General features: G+C 41.4%; 1 protein-coding gene across 1 annotated transcript in view; it reads right to left on the bottom strand.

The window, feature by feature from the left end:
- Positions 1-8,850, bottom strand: part of LOC113405164 (catenin beta-1) — a 32,462-nt gene extending 23,612 nt beyond the window's left edge. The window contains exon 1 of the mRNA XM_026646087.2: positions 8,633-8,850. The gene's annotated coding sequence lies outside the window, so the exon portion shown is untranslated. The remainder of the gene's footprint in view (positions 1-8,632) is intronic.
- Between the last annotated feature and the right edge of the window lie 12,721 nt (positions 8,851-21,571).

Raw genomic sequence — 21,571 nt, 5'->3', positions numbered from 1 at the left:
ACAGATAAGATATTACTCCAGCTCAGAAAAATTTGCTATGGCATCCTTTACCCCATTTGTCTAAAAAGTCCTTATTTAAATCTGATCCTTTTAGTCTAAGAATTTAAATTGACATTTAAAGCTAAGAGCCACTATTAGTCAATTGGAGATGCAAGATAGGTGAGGTAATCTTTCATTGGACCAGCTTGTTGGTGAGAAGCTTTTGAACTTCCACAGAGCTCTTTTGAAGATACGATACCCCTAAAAATCCTGGGACCAACCCAGCTACAATACGGTATACTACTGTATTAGTCAGTAACAGATTTCCATCTAATTTGAAAGGACGTGCAAACCTTAACATTTAACTCCCATTCTTGCATCTGATATGCATAGGAACATGTGAAGTTAAGTTCTGTGCTATGCAAGCTAGGTTATTGATTTTAAAGTGAAATTGAACAGTTTGTTGTGTTGCTTGCAAAATTTCAAGTAGTAACACCGGTCTTCCTCCACTGCAGCTGTTATCCTACTGGAGACTTGTACAGCTGGGATAGCTGTGAAGTAGTGTCACCATGTGACCATTTTATAGTATTTCATAAAGTTGGAAAAGTACTCTTTCAGTTTAAAGTCGCATGATACATTCCAAGGGCTTTTTGATGTCAGTGACTTGAGGGAAAGCCATTAAGCCAGCTAATACATGAAAATTCTGATCCCTCCAATGCCTAATGCAGCATCAGATTTGGTTGCTAGACTACTCTAGAAGTATTTAGAGGCAGCTATTCAAAAACTGACTTGGTACAAGCTAGTCAATGTATAGTGTAAGAGCAGACTTCATAATCAAGTTTATGTAAAACATTTGTACTGAAAGCAGTTTTCTACCAGCAATATCTAGTTCTTTAATTTTGCAGATTAACATCTTTTGTCATTCTAGATTCACAATGAATTTGATGACTTATGAGGTCAATACCAACTCCCTGAAAATAAACAAAACATAGGCTTGAGAAAACCCAGTCTGAAGCTTTGCAAGAGAAGGGGGCATTGATAGTGATACTACATTTTCTCTAGAACTTTTGCCTCACACATTTGAAGTTAAGCTTCCAATTTCCAGTTCTGAATCTGTATTAACAGAAGTCAGACAGTCATTCTATAGGTTTCTCCCATGATTACAATTCTCAGTCTGCCCAAAGAACTAAGTTTGATAAAATGCAGTTATTTTAATTAGTATACTTTGCATTTAAAGTAAACATTTCACTGCTATTTGAAGCCACTAAGAAAGGACTTTTCTACACTGCAGGGGAATGAACGTCCAATGAATGACTTGCTATCACACTAACAGTTCAGGCTTCCAAGTCCTTGCTTCTCCTCCATATCTGTGGAAGAGATCTAATAATGGAGAACTTCAGAGACAAAACTCTCCTCCCTACCCCAAAAGGAGATTCTGATGCCTTGTCCACAACATTGCAAATAAAATTGGTTTAAAGCTACCGTCATTCCAAGCAATCTAAGAACTAAAGTTGTAAAGTCAGCTTTTACAATTAACGCAATTTCAATTCTTGTTCACATGCTTTTATTACCTAAGCTTAGCAAATACAGCAACAGCACAAGAGTGCTTTGTATCTTCAAGAAAATTGAGTTACTCCCATCCACAAAACAGCTGTTTAAAGCCATAATTAAATCCTGCTACAGTAGTCTTGACTACATTTTCCGGAACTGGATTAGCTGTACTATGAAGATTTAGAGGGTCTTCCCAAGCAAATCATTGTAGTTTAAAAAAAAAAAGTAGGATTACCTTGCATCATCAATTCTATATACTACAAAAAAAAAGTATAGCCCACAAAGAGGTGCGAACAGCACAGCATGGTTGCTGTCTGTTAAAGATGCATCTCTTCCGCCCCTTCAATTATGCTTAACATTTTCCAATAATCAAGATAAAATATCTGACAAGCAGAGGACACGAGATTCTGCAGGTTGCCTTTAAGTGGTGTTATACTTCAAACTGTGTCTAGAAACTGCATCATGGTAGTTACGTGTTTGTCTTGGTAAATCCTAAAGAAAATGTGTTCAGTTTACACAAAGATTGACTATACCTGTACTATATAACATTGCACTTGTTATACACCATTCAAGCCAAATCAGTATTACAGGACTAGAAGATGTCTGCCAGATAGTTTTATCTACCTTTGGTTAGTAAGCAAGCAAGCAAAGGTGGTGTCCTTCCAGTGCAGCAAGGTCCAGAGACAACATCTTGGTGACGAAGGCAGACTCACCCTCAGCTACTGAGATTGCCACCGAGAAGTTATTCCTGGATTCCCCTTTCACATCAGCCTCTGGCTTCAAAGGTACAAAACTCCCTCTACAGCCTCCCCAGCTGTCACTAAATAGTTCTGTCTTTTACCCCACTCTTCACAGTCACCTGCGGGTAGTGATCGATCTATCAGGGATCAATGTATTGTGTCTCATCTAGACGCGATACATCAATCCCCAAACGTGCTCCCCATCAACACTGGAACTCCACCAGGGCGAGAGGCGGAAGCGGAGTCGACGGGGGAGTGGCAGCCGTCAATCCCACGCCGCGAGGACGCGAAGTAAGTCAATCTAAGATACGACGACTCCAGCTACGCTATTCTCATAGCTGAAGTTGTGTATCTTCGATCGATCCCCCCCTAGCGTAGACCAGGCCTTAGTGGCAAGACAAGATGCAGATACTCTACCACTTTGTCAGCCTCCTCTTTTGGCTCCTCCTCCCAGTGTGGAACAATCATGGCCACAGCCTGGGGAAAGCTACAGGCAGCACCAATAGCAGGCAATAAACATGTAATTTTGGGTGCATGAACAGTCTTGTTAACTTGTAGTTGTTTGCCAAAGTGATAAGCAGCAGCACTGAAAGTGTTCGCTGACGCCAAGAAAACACTACCAGTTCTCATTTGGAAGACTGATACTCATGAGGGACAGCTTTTCACTTTCAAGTGGATTTTTACCAGCTCTGCAATGCTGGAACTGTAAACATAGTAACCAATTTTACAATCTACATGTGGGCATCTAAATGCCAGCCCTAAATAAAGTTGCCTAGAACTTGTGACCAGCTATTGAGGCAGAGTCTAATCTGAAGGGTGAGGATTAGTTGCTATTTCCAGATACATCATAGTAATGCGCACAAAAGCCAAAATCAGGTTGGGGGTGCTTCATCATTATAGAGTTTGCTTCTTAGTTTATGAAAAAGAATTTAGTAACAGAGCTTTCTGACATTACTATACTTTAGCAGCTTGAATAAACTGCTTTATCTGCAACCAAAAACACTGTGGGCTTGTCTTCACTACCAGGGAGAGATCCATGCTGCTGCAATTGATGCAGTGGGTTTCGATTTAGTGGGTCTAGTGAAGACCTGCTAAATCAACAGCAGAGCACTTTCCAGTCAATTCCAGCTCTCAGAGAAGAGTAAGATAATTGACTGGAGAGCGCCTCCCAACAACCCAGCACAGTGAAGACACCAGGATAAGTCGACCTAAGCTATGTCAACTCAAGCTACATTATTCACATAGCTGGAATAGTGTAACTTAGGTCAACTTACCCCAATAGTGAAGACAAGCCCTATGGTTGCACCCCCACTGTTATAACATGTTCACACTTCCAGCTACTTTAACTACTCTGGCATAAACCATTCCCACAATATTGTTAAGCCTTTGTTTATATGCCCGCCTTCCAAAAACCCTCAACCAAGAATTTATTAACTTTGAGATCAATTACATGTAATTTTGCTTACGGTGGTAAAGGTCTCAGTATTGAGCAGTAATCCCTTAAAGTGTAAACCAATTTAATTTTGATACTCAAGTCACTGCATTATCACCACATATACAAAGACCAAACTTAAGACATTCCAAACCCAAGACTAGACATCTATGCCAACAGTTGTGCTTAAATTGCCATGTATAGGAGAAGAAAACATTTTTTAACAAGGCTTTGTATGCTGAACTCTACACTTCATCGAGAAATGTGTTGAGAGAAAAAAGTAGACCTCTATACCTAGGTCCCCATCCATAAAGCAGCTTGACAACACTAATACCTTGCACCAAAGTCCTGCTGCAGCACTTCTGCATAACGAAGTCTATGACCTGACTCAATCCTGTGAATTAGTGCAAAGATAGATGTGAGAAACTCCAAGACTGAATTGAACTACACTATTAAAAGTAGTTAATGTTTCCCATTAGTCTCAGCATCTTAAAATTGAAGAAATTAAGCCGTTATAAAGTTACAAATAGACTAAATGAAACACCAGAACACTGACAAATTGTACAGCTAGGGCACCAACTGCTCGGTCAGTCCGATTCCATGAATGGAATAATTTGGAAATATAAGCACTCCTATAAAACTTACTCCAGTACTTTGCCTCCTTGTGACTTTACAATCTGGATGTTAGTGAAAATTGACGCTACAATACCCAAAGAAAATTTGATCAACACCTTTCATTTAACCTAGTCAGTTTGCTTTTAGTATTTGCACATCTCAATGTGGGATGTTTAGATTTTTGGCCACTTGAGGGCACCTGTATTGTTGCTAAGCCAATGAGAAATATATAAAGATATTTACTACAAGAACTAGAGTTCAAAGGTTCCCTTAGAAATCTATGCATGTTATGAGAACACTCCAATTTAGCAAACAACCTCTTCTTGTAACATCTTGCTCTATTTTAATCTTCTGTTGACAAGTGCGCCCTGAATGTATGTGATGGGTACATTTTATATTTAATAATTCATGCTAAATTTAACAGGATTATTATGCTGATTAATCAAAATGGAAGAATATATTTGTCATATTCATGTTGAAAATGTGAGTTACTGTTAAAATCTACCTAGACAGACCTGTTCTAATGTTAGTTTGGTCAGGGACCTGCCTACTATTCAGTTCAGTATGATAGAGATTGCAGTGACAGAGCTCCAGTTAAACTAATAAGTACTTAGTCCCATTTTATTCATAATTTCCTGAAACAGACTGAAGATGTTTTAGAGTTAAGTTTTGTGTCAGTGACACTGTGGATTGCAGTCTGTGCCCAGTCAGAAGCAAGAGTGTCTAGACTACCTGGATGTTAATTTATTCAATTATTACACTTCCTTCTCTTGGGAGACATTAATGCAGACTCAAAGGCAAAACAGTTTTACCAAGCTACCATGGATTTTTCATCTATTCACACTGTACTATGTTAAATAAGTTTAGTACATCACACAGAAGACAATTTTCAAAGTATCCCTATCAACTAAATCAGAGTCACATTTTTGTTACGATCGGTGATATAACCACTATTCCCTTTTTAAGTGCATCAATTTTTCTAGCCAGTGTATCACCAGAGACAAAAAACTTCTGACATGGACGTTAATTTAATTGGGAGTTTATTTTGAAAAAGTCTGGAGCAGAATGCATAGCAGGCACTGGAAATACTGATTTTGTGGGCTTTGATAATGCTGTGAATTATTAAATAGCAGTACTGTATCAGGATGTGGCAAATTTATAAAAATCTAATCTTTTGGGGTAACAGTATACTAAGAATCTGGTTTTAATGGCAATGTCTAGCTAGATCAGCATTGCAAGAAATGCACACAAGTTTAAAAGGAGGAGCACAGTTTGCCTCACCCATCCTTTATTATGACAATTGTTTCACTTGATAAAACTGTGCACTAGCCCAGGGAAGCAGGCAATTAGAATTTTGTAAGACTGAGTTAATTTGCAAATGACAGCATGTATCACACTAAAGTTTACAAATCCTACCTAGATTTTCAGTTATACACCAATAAGTACAAAGTTTAATTTTTTAAAACTAAAATAGCAGAACTAAACGCAAATCTTGAGTTCTGTAAAAGCTGCCATTTGCGCAAAAAAAAAAAAAAAAAAAAAAAAAAAACTTACTTTACATGCCTTAATAAAGCAGAAATCATTCAAGACAAGCTTAAGACACTGAGGCCATGAGAAATGTGAAGTCATTCTTGATTTCCTGACTACAATATGTAGATTCTAATTAAGTCATGAAGCACAAGTTATTCAGTTTACTGCAATGTCACAGCAACCCCTGTATTAGCCTAAACTATAGTAAACTGTATCAGCATGAACAACTTTATAGTTATTGCTATGTCTGCACATGCATTAGGATTTCTTCTGGCTTTAGTGACCATATTAAGAATTTGTTGTTGGATAAAACTTGGTAGAGCTCTTCCAGTGAATTTTATCAGATGAGCAGTCAGGCTCCTAGTTATAAAATTGAAAAAGCACAAACTTATGTTTTTTGCAGGTAGAAATTGGTGTAAAGAGATTACCACACGTGGGCAGCCGCCTTACATGTGAATGGGCAATACCTAATTCTAAAATGTCCATATTCTCCTCCCCCCCCCCAAAAAAACCACAACACACTGTTTTTCTTCCTTTCATTAATTTGGATCATTTCATACAGTCAATCCTATGTTTAAAGGAAAACTGTTAGGCCTGAAGCTTAAATTTCAGCAAATCTAACCCAGAAAGACTGTTATATGTAATCACTACAACAATCACTTTAGCATTATGCTAGTACATGCTAAGCAGAAAGCCTAGCCCAGTTTTTGTTGCACAAGAGTTGAAGGGAAGAAGGCATAAATTGTATGAAGTTTTTAGAATTTTAGTTTTAAGGTGAAACAGATATGAGTTACAATTAAACTGACAGGGTTCTTTTAACTTGTGGGTCAAGCCTTACTTTGTATAAGGTCTTGTGTTACATCTTTACTTAAGATTGGTCTCATTCTAGAGGCCATTTTCTATCCCGCCCTTTCCTGTGAGGAATTTCACATAGGATTTTCACCCTCTAACTACTACCCATTTACACCAAGTGAGACACAAGAGGAGCAACTTAAAGATTCAAGCCTCTTCACTACTAAATTTTGAAGACTGCTTTAATAAATAAAAACAGCAAAGTCAAACACTGGCCTCCTACTCTTAAGATAATAGTTTGCATTTAATAGTACATACACGTGATTGTGTACAATGGTGAAATTTAAGTATGTGTAATTCAGCTCTTAAAGCCATGTTTAGGCACCTAAACAAATTATTTTTATTTTCAACAGTGCCAAGCATCCAGAAGCTGCCATTGATATTAATAGGATCTGCAGACTAGTACTTTTGGACGTTAAGTCACTTGTCTTAGGCCAAGATATTCAAAAATAGTGTCTATTAATTTAAAATTATAGCATATTTTACCACATTACTAGTTAATAAAGTTTAAGACAGGTAACCTGGCCAAATAACCATCTTAATTTTATGCAATCTTAAATTCAGTCAAGGCTTTTAGAAGTCTCTTGGACTTTGCATGCCAAGTCATCTACAAGTGATAAACCCTAACACAGAAGAGTACACATCTTGCAATAGCATTTAAGATCAGAGGAAGCTCTCCTGTTCATTCTGGTCACTTTCTAATCTGTGTCTACTACACTCTCCTAAACGAAGTTCCTGTTTTACTAAAACCCCTCCTTGATTTCCTTCCACTGACCTCAGCATACCAGCCCACCCTCTTTCCATTCACCACTTGCATGCATACTTTGGGGGAGGGGAAGACCACAGATGTCTGGAAGATACAGGGTATCAGAACAAGAGTCCTTCCATACAGAAGAGCTCAAGAAAATACAGCCAACAAATTCAAAGTATTGCTATACTTAAAAAAAAAAAAAAAGCCTGAGTTTTTAGAAGTTTCATATAAGCCAATGGGAACAACAGTAGAATTGGTCCACAGACTACCTCCCCTCCGAAGGATCAGCTCTGGAGGCTAACCCCCACAACACACTGCATATTCTGAAGTGGCCCAGTGCAAAAGCCAGCAAAATTTTCCTCCCCCGGTAGGAGAGCCCCAAGCCGCCTGGCTCGTTCTTTAACGAGACTCCAGCTACTTGGGGTGTTTTAAACTCGCTTTGATTACACCCAGCTCCGGAGCAGCTTGAACTCAAGACACCCAGCAGCGGCATGGATACGAACAGGAGCCTCTCCTGCAAATACACATGCAGCTGAGACAAAAGCCCACAATGCAACAGATAACAGCCCCTGCAGTCGAGCAGCAGATTAGTTATTGGATAATTACACAGTACAAACAAACCAGAACCTGCTTCCCTTCCCCCCACCCTTCTGCTAGCGGAGCCGTGCTGGAAAGCCCGCCAGCGCCTCCCCAAATCGGCCCCACGCTGCTCCAAGCCCGGCTGCAGCCCACAGGCTCTGCTGCGAGCCTCCCACCCTAGAGCCGGGGTGCAGAAAACTCGCCTCGCCCCGCCACAGGCAGGGGCCCTCCAGCCTCCCGAGGGGCGCCTCGGAGCCGCAGCTGCCGCCTCCAGCCTCCCCAGCCCCGCAACTGTCCGGACCGCCCAAGTCAAGAGCCCCCGCGTCCGAGCAGCTCCCCACCCAGGCAGCGCCCCCGGGGGCCGGCACACCCCTCCCGTCCCAGCGGGGACCTCCCGTCGCCTCCCCGGGCAGAGCCCTCCTCCGCTCTCCCAGCCCCAAACCTCTGCCACCGGCCGCCGCACTCCCTGGAGAGACCCCCCCCCGGGCCCCGCACCCCCGGGGGCGCCCCCACCCGAGACCAGCGCCCCCGCCGGGCCGGGAGCAAACCAAGCGCCGCCGGCGGAAGGGAGGAAGCGGGGAATTAGCAGAAAGCGCCACTGACACTGCGGGGAGGCAAGAGCGCAGGGTTCCCCCAGCCCCGGTCTCCGGCCGCCGCCGCCTGGCTCCGGCTCTGTCCGTCCGCGCCGGACGCTCCCCTGCCGCTGCGCTGCCGCCGAACCGAGCGAGAGGCTTAAAATGGCGTCGCTCGCAAGGAGGTTCTTATAGGGAGCGCAAGACTCGGCTGTATCCTGCCGCCGCTGCCGGGCTCGGCGCGCAGCATTCCACAGGCACCCAGCGCCAGGGCAGGGGGAGGAGAAATAGTGCCCGGCTCCCAGGGCGGAGGGAGACAAAGGGCAGCTGTGCGCCGTCCGCGCTGGGTAGCTCGCCCCTGCGGAGGGCGCTGGGGGAGGCGAATGGAGTTGCAGGGCAGAGGGGGTGGGGGGGAGTCTGGGAACACAGCGGGGGGGCGGGGGCGCTGTGGAGAACAAGGCAGGATGGGAGCAGTGATCCAGCAGAGAGGGAGGTGTGATGAGGCCAGGATGGGGAGGGGGTGGCGGAGACACCTTATTCTGGAGGTTGGGAGAGAGACTGGTTCCTTCCTGCCTGGGAGAGAAGTTGCTGCCGGGGGGGAGCAGCAGTGTGGTGTTGTTCTTAAAGGGGTAGTAACTACTTGGCAAGCGATCGGCCTCTGGGTCCCCTCACTCCCCCCATAACAAATTAGGATTTGCGAGCTGGGGTGGGGATTTTTTACATGCAACTAGCTACAGAAACTGGTGTCGTGTTTCCCAAATGCTTGTTGTGGAGCCCAGTGCCAGTAATAATCCCTCCGCTCCTTTGCGTTTCCGGCAGCACTGAAAACTTTCTGATTTACAACAGAAAAAAAATAATAGTTTCTGAGATCGGCTTGCAAAAAAACCGGCGACGCCCCCCCGCCGCACACACTTTGCCTTGCTGGATGCACGGTGCCCTGCTTTCCTGTCCGCCACTCCTTTCAACAATTAGTGGCAGTGAGTCTGGGGAAGGTGGTTATGAGACTCATTCACGTAGGCGGAAACGCGTTCTGCAATTCCTTTATAAATATTTGTCGGGAAGCAGTTGCCAAAGAAAGTATCTAGTTATGCAATGGTTTTTTGGGAGAAAACTCGGCTTTTTCGCCTTCTGAAGGAGTTTTAAAAACGGGAAAATATTATGAATTACACAAGCTTTTCCACTGCATGCACGATCTTGCACATGTATTTCAGCCTCTGCCTGCACGATCGTGTATCGTAAACTGTTTTACACACTTTTGCATGTACTATCTTGCACTGGCAAAATATGCTTAACATCTTTATAAAAAACTATATGAGACATACACCAGTGCAAGATCACGGTCACAAATAAAGAGTTTATGTTAAAAACAACAACAACACCGTACTTGGCTAGAACAAGACGTGAATTTTTTTAATCCATGGTTTTGCATTAGCAAAGTATGTTTCACCTATGTGGGTTGTTGTATTTGTTTTTGTATATACCAACGGTGTTGCATTGGGGTGTTTCATATAGGGTTTTTTTTTTTCTCATCATAATGCACTAGCAAGAACTCTTTTATAGGGCCTCTTTCTTTGTATCTTGAACTGGATATAATTCCCATAGGCTCTTTCTGCTCCTACCTGATCGTGTACCAGCAAAGAATATTTTTACACATAGGCGGCTCTTTCTCTGTATGCGAAATCTTGCACTAGCGGGATGTTTTAAATAGGCAGTTGATTTTGCCACTGGCGAGACTTATTGTGCGATCTCTCCGAACGCGCGATTTTGCACCGACAAAGTATATTTTAGGCAAACAAAAGTGCCTAAATATGGACTTTGTTTGCAGTGTCGCCTCGAGGAGCGCTCAGACCGTGCATACTTGTTGGAGTCGGAAGGGAAGATGCTTTAAAGTCTTCTCCATAGGAAGGAACGAAAGTGGATCGCCCACTGCTCTCACTCTCGCGTTTCCTGTGCCAAGGCGTCCGGGTCATTAGGGGCGCGTTGTACTGACTCCGCTCGGCCCCGTGTTTTCCTTGGGTCCCGTCGCAGCCGCCCAGGCTCCGCCTCACTCATCCCGAGGGGTGGGGTTCGGGGCTGGAATGGCGAGCGGCGCTTGGGTGCCAGGAGGCCACGTGGGGAAGCGAAGGCGCCTCCTTTCTCCCTCGACTTCCCTTTTTTCATCCCACTCCTCGCACGCTTTTGCCCGGGCAGTTAACGCCGGGCACCCGCCGGATAGAGCCGGGGTAGGACGGGAGCAGAGGCTTTCTCAATTGGGGGAGACTTAAATTACTGTTATAAGTTAATGGGCTTTCAAGGTATTGGCTCTTTAACGGCCTCTGTTTTTACTTTCCATTTTAGGGCATGCAACAATCTTCAGCCTGGTGCTCGCAGCCATTGCCCTGTTGGGGCCATTCTCCCACAGGCTGTCCAAGCTCCCAAACACAACCCCCAGCCTCTATGTGCTGTGTGCATAATCCTGCAGTTAGGGGCTTTATGCCTCCCATTTCAAGGAAGTACTGGGGACCCACTTTCATTAGCTAATATATAGCTCCTGTTGCACAGCAAGCTGCTTTGAATACCCAGACTGAAAGACCCACCCCAATAACCTCATAAGAAACAAAATACAAGAATCAGGCACAATACATTCTTCTTGGATCATAACCTGCAGGTTTGAGACTCAGACTCTGTCCGACTTCCAGCAGGAGGAAGCCTTTATTGTTCAATAAAACTATTCTACTGTAGGCAGAAAGGTGTCACCATTAGTGGCATTGCAATTTGCATCAGGCCTTTTCATTCTGCTTTATGATAGCTCTCCAATGCAGCGTGGTTTTGGGGGGTTAGGTTGGAGGCTAGCAGCAAAAGAGTTTGGTTCTTTGTGAAACTCCTTTTTCCCCCCAACTGCTTTGCTGCATGACCTTGGGCAAAGCCTGTATCGATCATGTATACCTTGGCTTCACCCTCTGTAAAATGGGGATAATATTACTGACTGACCCATCTTTTAGATTCTTAGATGAAAGGTGCTATTTCAGCGGAAAGTGTTGTTATTGGCAAATTCACTATAAGCAATTCCTTTGGGTCCTTGATAACAACAGTAGAATCAGTCAAATGCCCTTGATGCACTGCATGGTCCCAGATACCTTTCAGAGTCTCTTTGTGTGCTGTCCTACCCCCTGAGGTCTGAGGGGACGGGGCTGCTGGAGCCTGGATTTTCCAGGAAGGGTAGTCTGTTTGCTTCTGGCCTCAAGGCTGTAGACTGCTCTTCTTTTTGACATGAGGTGGACCATTGGAATGATCCTCTTTTAAAGGAGGTTTAAAAACTTTTTAAAATTATAAATCTCAGAAGGCCTTCAGCAGATTGTGTTGCCTTATAGTGAGTTGAAGAGGAGTTATAATACTGTATATTTTTAGTAATTTAATCTGTACTTGATTTATTGCAGAGTTGTTATGTTTTGTATCTAGGCACTAGGCAATTAAAATTTTGATTTGGTTTGGTTTTGCAGTATTTAGTTAGTGAGCAGTTAACAATTTACTAGATACTTTCTGTTTTGTGGAGCTAGCTGAGAAGAGCCATTGCTTTAATAGCTATATGTAAGGCTTACAATTGCAATTTACTTTAACTTGTAATATCACTTTGTTTTATAACAAATGTTTCTAAAATATGATGTAATACAGATACTGTACAGTATAGCAAAAGGGAAACATTTTGTCTTGGCTATTAGAATGCAGGGCTTCAGTTAATGAATTCACAATAAACAATGGAATATATACAATCAGTCTACTTATTGTCTTCCTAGCCCCCAAGCATTCATTATATATATATATAGCTTTAAAAGTTTCTTAAGAGCTGATTAGTACTTTAATAGATTTGTTTTGGTAACCGTTTGTTAGTTGACTATACTGCAGACTTCTTTAAAAAAATGTCAAACAGCCTTCTAGCAAAACCATTGTGTATTTCTGCAATGGGAAATCTCCGCTGCAAAGGAGAACTTCTTGGTTAAATTGTAAAAGATAATGATTCAAATCCTTCACCCTTTTTTTTACATCCTTGGCATTGTTTTTGCAGAGTCAACTTTTAACTCCACACCACAGTAGGAAGCAGCTAAACAGAAAAAAAAACGGGATAAAGGTAAATTTAGTTGGTCACCTTTCTTGCTAAGGCTATTGGAATATAGCTATGTCTTCTTAAAGCACATAGTAAAGAATAAGTAGCAATGGTACTAATACGTACTCAAAGCAGAATGAACAATTAAAAATATATTTAAATCACTGGGCCTGAATCTTTGATTTCCCATACAGATGTTAAAAAGCAATTGGCTTCTAACCATGCACGTTTTAGGTGCAGATTACAGACTCAGTTACAATCTTGTTAAAATGCTAAGTGTTTATGTGTTCAGTTTAGCAATGCCACAATGCAGCATGTTGGACATTTAAAAAAAAATTCTTCCACTGAAATTAAAAGTGCGGCGTATAAAAACATATTTGCACTTTTCATGGAACGCATGGCAGGGCAGAAAAAAATAAAGCAAATGCTTGTAGCGTTCAAACATTCTACTTGAGACACAGGATTAAGTAATGTAATGCTTGCTGCATAGTTGGGAAATATCTTTTATTAATACAAGTCAAAAACTTTGCTGTAGTAAAACAAAGTTGGGTCTCTCAGCCAGACCCAACTTTGGTAAAATACTACTGTTAGCAGACACTTTAAACAAGAAAGAAAAATAAAGAATTAGCCACGTTTGAGCTCTTGGTTCGGTTTGCTTTTCTCGTAAAATAATGAGACAAAAAATGTTGCAGATATCATAGTTGTAGATCATCTTCTTGAAATGAAGGCAGACCGTAAAACATTAATAAATTAGTGTAAAAATGATAGGTCGAAACAGCTAGTTAGTTGGTTGAAATTACATAAAATAGAGCACTCTGTAAGTGTTGTTCCAAATATTAGAAATAGTTATTAGTGACCAGAAATAGTCATTAATGACCAATTCACTTTGTTTCAGCAAAAAAGACTATTCTTTGATTTTTATGTTTTTCTTCTAGAGACATGCAACATTTCTGTTATCCGCCTTAATTTGTTTGAAAGCCAACAGCAGTTTAGCTTTATATTTCAGGTGTGTTTCAGAAACTGAAAAAGTCTTTAACTGATTTAGCAGCTGAGGCATTCCTCATCACAATATCCGGCATATTAAGCAGTAGATACAGCAAAACTAAACAAACCGAAATGGAAGTTTTGCCCTTACCAAATACATATATTTTAACTACTAACCAAATTAATAAACAGAATGCTTTGCATTTATAATATTAATGGTAATTATTATAATTATGGCTAATTATGATCAAGGCCAACAGAAATCCACAAGTCTGTTCTCTTTTTGAATTTTGTCATATCTAGTTTCCCACAGAACCCAAGTTTTCATTTAAAAATGTATATAAATATATGTCTGACTCTTACTGATTATGTTATCTTGCCTTCCTAGTTTAAAGGAATGTGTGATTGCTGTGTTCAGCCAGCCTTGCAGAAAAACTAGCGCAAACAAACTAAAACAATAGATGCAAAGGTGCAATACCTACCTCCTCTCCCCCACTCCGCTCCATCTACAAGAAGCCATTTATTTTTCATATGGGTAACCCTTTAAATGTCAGTACTGTAGAAAGAAGAATGCTATATGTGATCAGAAAGAAAAACACTTTAAAAATTGAGTTGGTGTTTTTTAAAAAATGTTCAGTTTCAGTCCTGTTTTTTCAAGAGTGATTAGGACAGATTTTCCTATTCAGACTGACCTTTCCTAATTAATATGTAATCTGAAAATATTAGACATCAGGATAAGAGTTTCATTTAACAGACTTCCAAATAGGCTATTTTTGGACTAGGAGTTCAGATTTGCAGTACATCTCATAGCTCAGTTTAATCTTTTGATTTCTTTCCAGCTGCAAAGGCTAAGTAGTTGTAAATACCTCTTGTCAATCGAGAAAGTTGGCTACTCTCACACAAGCAAATAACTAAGAATCCACTGGGCAAATTCAATGGGAGTTGCTCTGAAAACTTTCATTTGGGTCTGCAGTGTGGTAATAGTAGTTCATGGCAGGTCTGTAATTATACAAAAGAAATAAGTATATATCTTAGACCTTGATTCTGAATTTCTTTGTAGCATGAAATATGGTTATCACCATACTCTAGAAGTAAGTATTTATGGTCATCATTGAAAGAGTATGAGTAATGGAGACAACAACTAGATACTCAAATGACACAAAGCGCTTACAGTATGTTTTCCTTTCAGTGTTCTTTCAATGCAGAGTAAATATCATTCCAGCTCTTAGAAATCATCATTCTTTCCCCCTTTTTATTTCAAAATGGTTGCAGATTTTTCACTCACGAAAAGGTTAAAGGCGTTCCCCATCGCAAGAGGGATTATCTTACCGGAGGATTCTGGGACTGCAGATGTATACTGCGGCAAAATCCTAAATTCATCGGGAAAAAATCATTTCCAGACCCCAGCTGCTAAAAATAATAGAATTATAGTAAATCATTGATAAGATTAAAACATAAACCCATTTTTACATTCCAAAGTGTTTTAAAACATTAGTCTTTTCTCTTAACTCATTTCTTAAATAATGCAAATTTTAAAGTAGCTTTCCTATCCCGAGCACGCAGCGCCATGAAATCGATAATTTTTGATCTTTTGGTTAGTAGGCAACATGGTGAGCTATTGCAGTGACTGCAGGCAGCAGACATGTTCTTGTCAGCTAAAAATTTTCATATTGTTTTTGAGCCATTGAGATTTGTAGATGGGATATAGCCAGTTATAGCTTCAGCTCGCCCTTTGCTGTAAGGACGTAAAACAGCACAGTTTTAGATATACATATAAATATAGATATATATTTTAAAAACAAGAAGCATTACTGGATTTTAAACAAAAAATTATGTAAAAAGAGTGGCTGGTGTGATTATAATCACATCATGCAGGGTCCACGGTTTCCATTTAGTGAAATTTCGCAGAGGGCAAGTTCTTAAGAACATCCCTGCTGTGCAGAGTGAAAAGCATGAACAAACCAAAGACAGAATTCATCTGTGTTTATATTTTACAGACAATGAAAAACCTACTCTTTGTATGCCTTTTTCCCCACCTTATTATTTCATGAAAACTGCAGCATTTTCCCCACCCCCACCCGAACTCTCACCACCCAGCACTGCGGTGTGCGGTGTTTCTTTCTCTCTTTTTTTCCCCCCTCTTCTTCTTTTTTGCTTTCACAAATTCTGCACGCGCCATCTTTGTCTATTGTTACTCTTTTCTAATTTCAGTTACCCATTCTCTTTCAAATCAGTTAATAAATAGAACGCTAAATGCCTGATGGATGCCTGTGTGTTTAATTTTGTTCCCCATTTTGCTCTGAAAAATAATAATAAAAAACCCCACGCCCCACCCCAAGAATTTTCTAGTATTACCGTAACCTGTTGTGTATAGTGGTTATAAAAATATTATTAACATAATAGCAACAGCTGCAGCCTAAATAGAAGCTAGGAGATAATTAATGTGCTACAACAAATTAATTTGCTGCAGGTGCTTGTGCTCTGAACTGCGTAACCCAAACCATTTCAAGTCTGAATACAATTACTATTCTCCCCACATGCTAAAACAAAATGCAGAATGAAATATCTTGTTGTTATAAATATCTTGTGTGCGTGTTGTCAAAGACCATCCTCTCCCCTGAACATTTTAGCCATCAGTAGAGAAGTGGAACAGACAATTTTAAAGCCCTAATAGAAATGTATATATATTTAAAGGCGCTCCTGTGATATGTCCAGGCTTGAAGATGTAATGTCTGCCTATATATTAAATTATACCATTCATCTCTAACCTTCTGTATTCCAGAGCTTTGTAGGTAAAGACATACTGAGGTATTGCATATGTATAATTGGGAAGGTGTGGGTTGTAAACATCTCAGTAGTAACTGATGCAAATTTGTATATTTTCCATTTACTTTATGGTAGAGAAAAGCAATTGTATTTGCTGTTCAGGTTATAGAATCTGCAGTGAATTAGATGAAGAATTTTACTCTCCTCTCTGATAAACAGTGTTAATGGGAGCCGGTTACTAGTTTACCTTTCAGAAATATGCCAAGTAACACACCGCAGCACGCTAAGACTACAAGGACAGGAGGCTGAGTGAAGCTAAACTGCCCAGAAGCAACTGTCCATTTTCATTCTTGCACCACAGTGCAACGATTAACTTTGGGCATGTAAAAAGAACATACAGACGTAATTGCCGGAAACATTGTGAAGAAGCTGAACTGAGGCTGAAGTTTAGAACTAAATTGTGCTGATTTTTCTTCATTAACATTATACTAATGGCATCTTAGAGAGGTGCCACCAGTACTCCTCGTTCTTTTTGCTGATACAGACTAACACGGCTACCACTCTGAAACCATTCTACTAATGGAAATTAGTTTTCTGTCTTCATTACGGCAATGTACACCACACTCTTTTGAAAATGTAATTAAAGCAAAGAGTTGTATATTGTGTATTTTAATAGACTGCTCATTTGCTGAGTAAACTTAAAAAAATTATTCTGTAATCTAACAAAAGTAATAGTGTGTGTATCCTAACAGAACTATAAAACTAATTTCTTGGAGACTGCATAGATTTTATCTATATTTTTGTTCAACTTACCAGTGACTACTTGGAGGGAACCTTGATGCTGAAACACCACTTGCACTGCACACTGGCTGCGAGGTTTGATGCATAAAAGATATTCTTAAAAGGCCTGATGAGCTGTCCTTACTCACATTGGTAAATGCTTACTGACATGAGTAGTCCTACTGAAGTCAATTGGATTACTCGTGAACAAGAGTAAGGGTTGCATAAATAGGGCCTAAACTAGAGTTTGTATGCCTAGAATATCTCATACCTTAATGAGAAATACCTACAGCCATCAGTTATTCAGAGATCTGTGTACTCCACCAGGGAAATTTTCTTGGTTTATATGAAAGCTTTGGTGTCAGAATCTATTTTATTTCTGCTGATTCTTCTCATCCACTTTAAGGGCCTGATTCCTGAGTCCTTACATATGCCAAGCTTCTGTTGATGTCAATAGTTATTTTGCTAGGGTAACAACTGCAAGCTCAGTCCCTATATTTTAGATATTCCAGTAATGTCCATAACAGTTTATTATAATATTCCACCCCAAAAAAGAATTATCCAGTTTATTAAAATGTACCACTGGTTTGCATATGTAGCTCCATAAAACAAAAACCAAGATACTTTTTCTCAAGCCTCTGCACAAACTGTATATTTCTATAATCCAAGTCCAAAATTTTTCTTCTCCCACAGTAAGCTTGGTACTATAACATGGGCAACGTTAGGCTTCATTCTTGGAGCACGACCAAAAAAAACCCCATCTGATTTGGAAGTAATTCAGGATCAAGCTCTTAGGCCTGGTCTACACTAACACCCCAATTCGATCTAAGGTACGCAACTTCAGCTACGTGAATAACGTAGCTGAAGTCGACATACCTTAGTTTGAATTTACCGCGGTTCAGACACGGTCCACACGCGGCAGGCAGGCTCCCCCGTCGACTCCGCGGTACTCCTCTCGCTGAGGTGGAGTACCGCAGTCGACGGCGAGCACTTCCTGGTTCGAATTATCGCGTCCAGACCAGACGCGATAAATCGAACCCGGAAGTTCGATTGCCAGCCGTCGAACTACCGCGGTAGTGTAGACATACCCTTAGACAGAAAAATAAGTCTTGTTCCAAATAGGGGGCCATGTTTTGCTTTCAGTTGATTTCAGTAGGACTTCTGATTAAAAACTGACAGTACAGTACAATATGACTGAAGGAATAAAAGATAACTACATTATTCAAGAATAGGAATTATACTATCATTATTCTAGAGCAGAAATAGTTACCAATTTGTAACTTTGTTTTCTATCTAAAGTACTTAGATAGAAAACGTAGTATCTGAGCACCTCACAATGTATAAATTATCACCACAACATCCTAGGAAGTAGTAGTATCCCAAATTTACAAATAGGGAACTGAGGGAGACTAAAAGCCAGGTTTTCAAAGATAATTATTTAGGTGTCTAAAGATGCAGATAGGCCCCTGCTGGGATTTTCTAAAGGGCCTAGCTGCCTAACCCCCATTGAAGGGAGCAAGATGCTTTTGAAAAATCCCACTAGGTGCCTATGTGCATCTTTAGGCATCTAAATACCTTTGAAAACTCTGTCCCCAAATCACTTGCTCAGTCACAGAAGAAGAGGGGGGCATAGCAGGGCATTGAACCCAAGTCTTTTGAGTCTTAGGCTAGGCCCCAATCAATAGATCATCCTTTCTCCCTATTCCTAGTCACTATAAAGAAAAATATAGTATGTGTTAGTGGCAACTGCCATACATATGGTGAGTATTTATTTGAGGGGAAAGGGGTGTTGTGTATAGTTTATTTATTTCAAGAGAAGGTATATTTATAGGAGTTTTTTTCCCACTAATTTCAAGAAAAAATAGTAGTAGACATGTTTTCCAGCCCTCTCATTAATGTTCCCTCCTCCCGCTTCCCCCCCCCCGCCCCCAAAAAAACCCCAAGAACAAAATAAAAGGGAAGGGGAGATTTGATAGCTATATGTGAAGAAGAGAAAATGGATGGATGCAAGATGATATGACAGTCATACGTTGTATTGCTGTGTGTGTGTATGTAACTAAACTATCTTTTCATGGGTAAATCAGGGGTTCTCAAACTTCATTGCTCTGTGACCCCCTTTTGACAACAAAGTTACTACATGGCTCTGGGAGGGGGGCGGAGCCCAAACCCGGCCACCCTGGGTGGTGGGGAGAGGGGACTGCAGCCCAAGCCCTGCCGTCCCAGGTGTGGTGGAGAGGGGGGCCACAGCCTGAGCCCTGCTGCCCCAGGTAGGGCTGGAGCTAGAGCTTCAGTCCTGGGTCCCAGCAAGTCTAATGCTGGCCCTGGCAACCCCATTAAAATCAGGTTGTGACCCACTTTGGGGTCCCAACCCACAGTTTGAGAACTGCTGGACTAGAGTGACTAAAGATTCAATTTTATTATGACTGTTGACCCTGGGCCCAGTCCTGGCAGATCCTGAGCACCAGCTACAACAGGCCTTCCCCTAGAAAGTGAGGGAAATCAGTGGGACTACTCACATACTTACAGTTAAGCACATATGTGAGTGCTTTGCTGGATCAGGCCTATGATACCTGTACTTCTGCAGGAATAAAAAGCCTTTATTTGAATTTCATCCATCACAATTTATGTAAATCCCACCTACACAGAATACATTTCTGTGATTTCTCTCTTTAAAGGGGCACTGTCAAGTGGAAATCTAGTCAACATTAACAAATGAGTTAAAAGCACTTTCATATGGTGCATCTACCCTTGAGTCTCCTGCTAATTGTTATGGGGTTTACAGTTGCATTTTTTTTGTTTTTAAAATTTTTTTTGTCTCTACACGGCGCTCACCTGTAGTCTTTAGGGTTGCCAACCTTCCAGGGTTGTCCTGGAGTCACCAAGAATTAAAGATTAAGTCATGTGATGAAACCTCCAGGAATACATCCAACCAAAATTGGCAACCCTATCTAGTCTCCATCCCCACAACTCCCTGGGAAGCCTGGTTCCACAGATCCATGCCAAGAGATATACCCACCTGACCTCAGCAGCCTTGTATGCGCTTTTCCAGGTAAACTCCACAGGGCTCAAGGGGTGACAATATGCACCCTGCACACCCTCCTCAACCTACTCAGTTACCTCCCTCTCCCTCAATATAGACTGTGCTGAGAGGGCTCTGCCAAGTCTAGAGGTGTGGGGGCTCTGACGTTCCCCTCTGGTGTTACCTGGACCAGTGATCTGCTAGGTCACTCCAATCCCTGACTCTGGGAGACAGCCTTACCCCACTCCTGGGCTGTTCACGCACAGCCTCTAGCATGTAAATTGCCCCTTGGATTGTGCAACTGAATGACACTAGCCAATATCTCCAGTCCCAGACACAACCCTAGGAACCTCCGTCTTGCAGTGTCCAGTTATGCCCGCTGGATGCTGCAATTGATATGTACCAGGCTTGTTATCCCAAGGGGAGTCTCTGACACACTTCAAACCAAACGCATTGCTTCAGGTACAATAAACAAACAGATTTATTAACTATAAAGATAGATTTAAGTGATTATAAGTCAAAGCATAACAAGTCAGATTTAGTCAAATGAAATAAAAGCAAAACGCATTCTAAGCTGATCTTAACATTTTCAGTGCCCTTACAAACTTAGGTGCTTCTCACCACAGGCTGGCTGGTTACCCTTCAGCCAGGCTCTCCCCTTTGATCAGCGCTTCAGTTGCTTGGTGGTGATGTCTGTAGATGGAGGTGGAAGAAAGAGGAAGAGCATGGCAAACATCTCTCCCTTTTATCATGTCCTTTCTTCCCTCTTGGCTTTGCCCCCCTCCCCTTCAGAGTCAGGTGAGCATTACCTCATCGCAGTCCCAAACTGACCAAAGTAAGGGGGGTGACTCACTCGAGAGTCCAACAGATCCTTTGCTGCTGCCTAGGCCAGTATCCTTTGTTCCTGTGAGGCTGGTCTGGGTTTGTCCCATACATGCCTTGATGAGGTGTGAACTGCCCCTCTGTTCTTAGAGGGTTTTTGCCTGGGTTTATTTTAATCTATGAGGATACATTTTCAACCTCATAACTATATATTTGAAATTATAACCTATAACATTACTATAACTAACAACAATGCTCAGAGCATCATGAGCCTTCCGAAGACACCCAATATGACAAACTTTTCATTGGATACCACACAATCATTTTATAAGGATGAACATGGGGGTGTAGGGTGTTCCCAAGAGGTACACAACATCACAGGGGCATTGCTGCAGAAGTGGCTGCCCTCCCTTGCCTACAAAAGAGGGGAATGTGGGCAGGGAGGACCCCTCCACACATGGATCAGGCAGGGGATAATTTGGCCCCTGGTAATGGCTAACAATTTCTGTCAGCAACAA

The sequence above is a fragment of the Terrapene carolina genome, unplaced genomic scaffold, assembly GCF_002925995.2.
Source record: "Terrapene carolina triunguis isolate 2854851 unplaced genomic scaffold, T_m_triunguis-2.0 Scaffold34029, whole genome shotgun sequence".
NCBI classification, from domain to species: Eukaryota; Metazoa; Chordata; order Testudines; family Emydidae; genus Terrapene; species Terrapene triunguis.
This window is presented reverse-complemented; position numbering and strand designations above follow the sequence as displayed.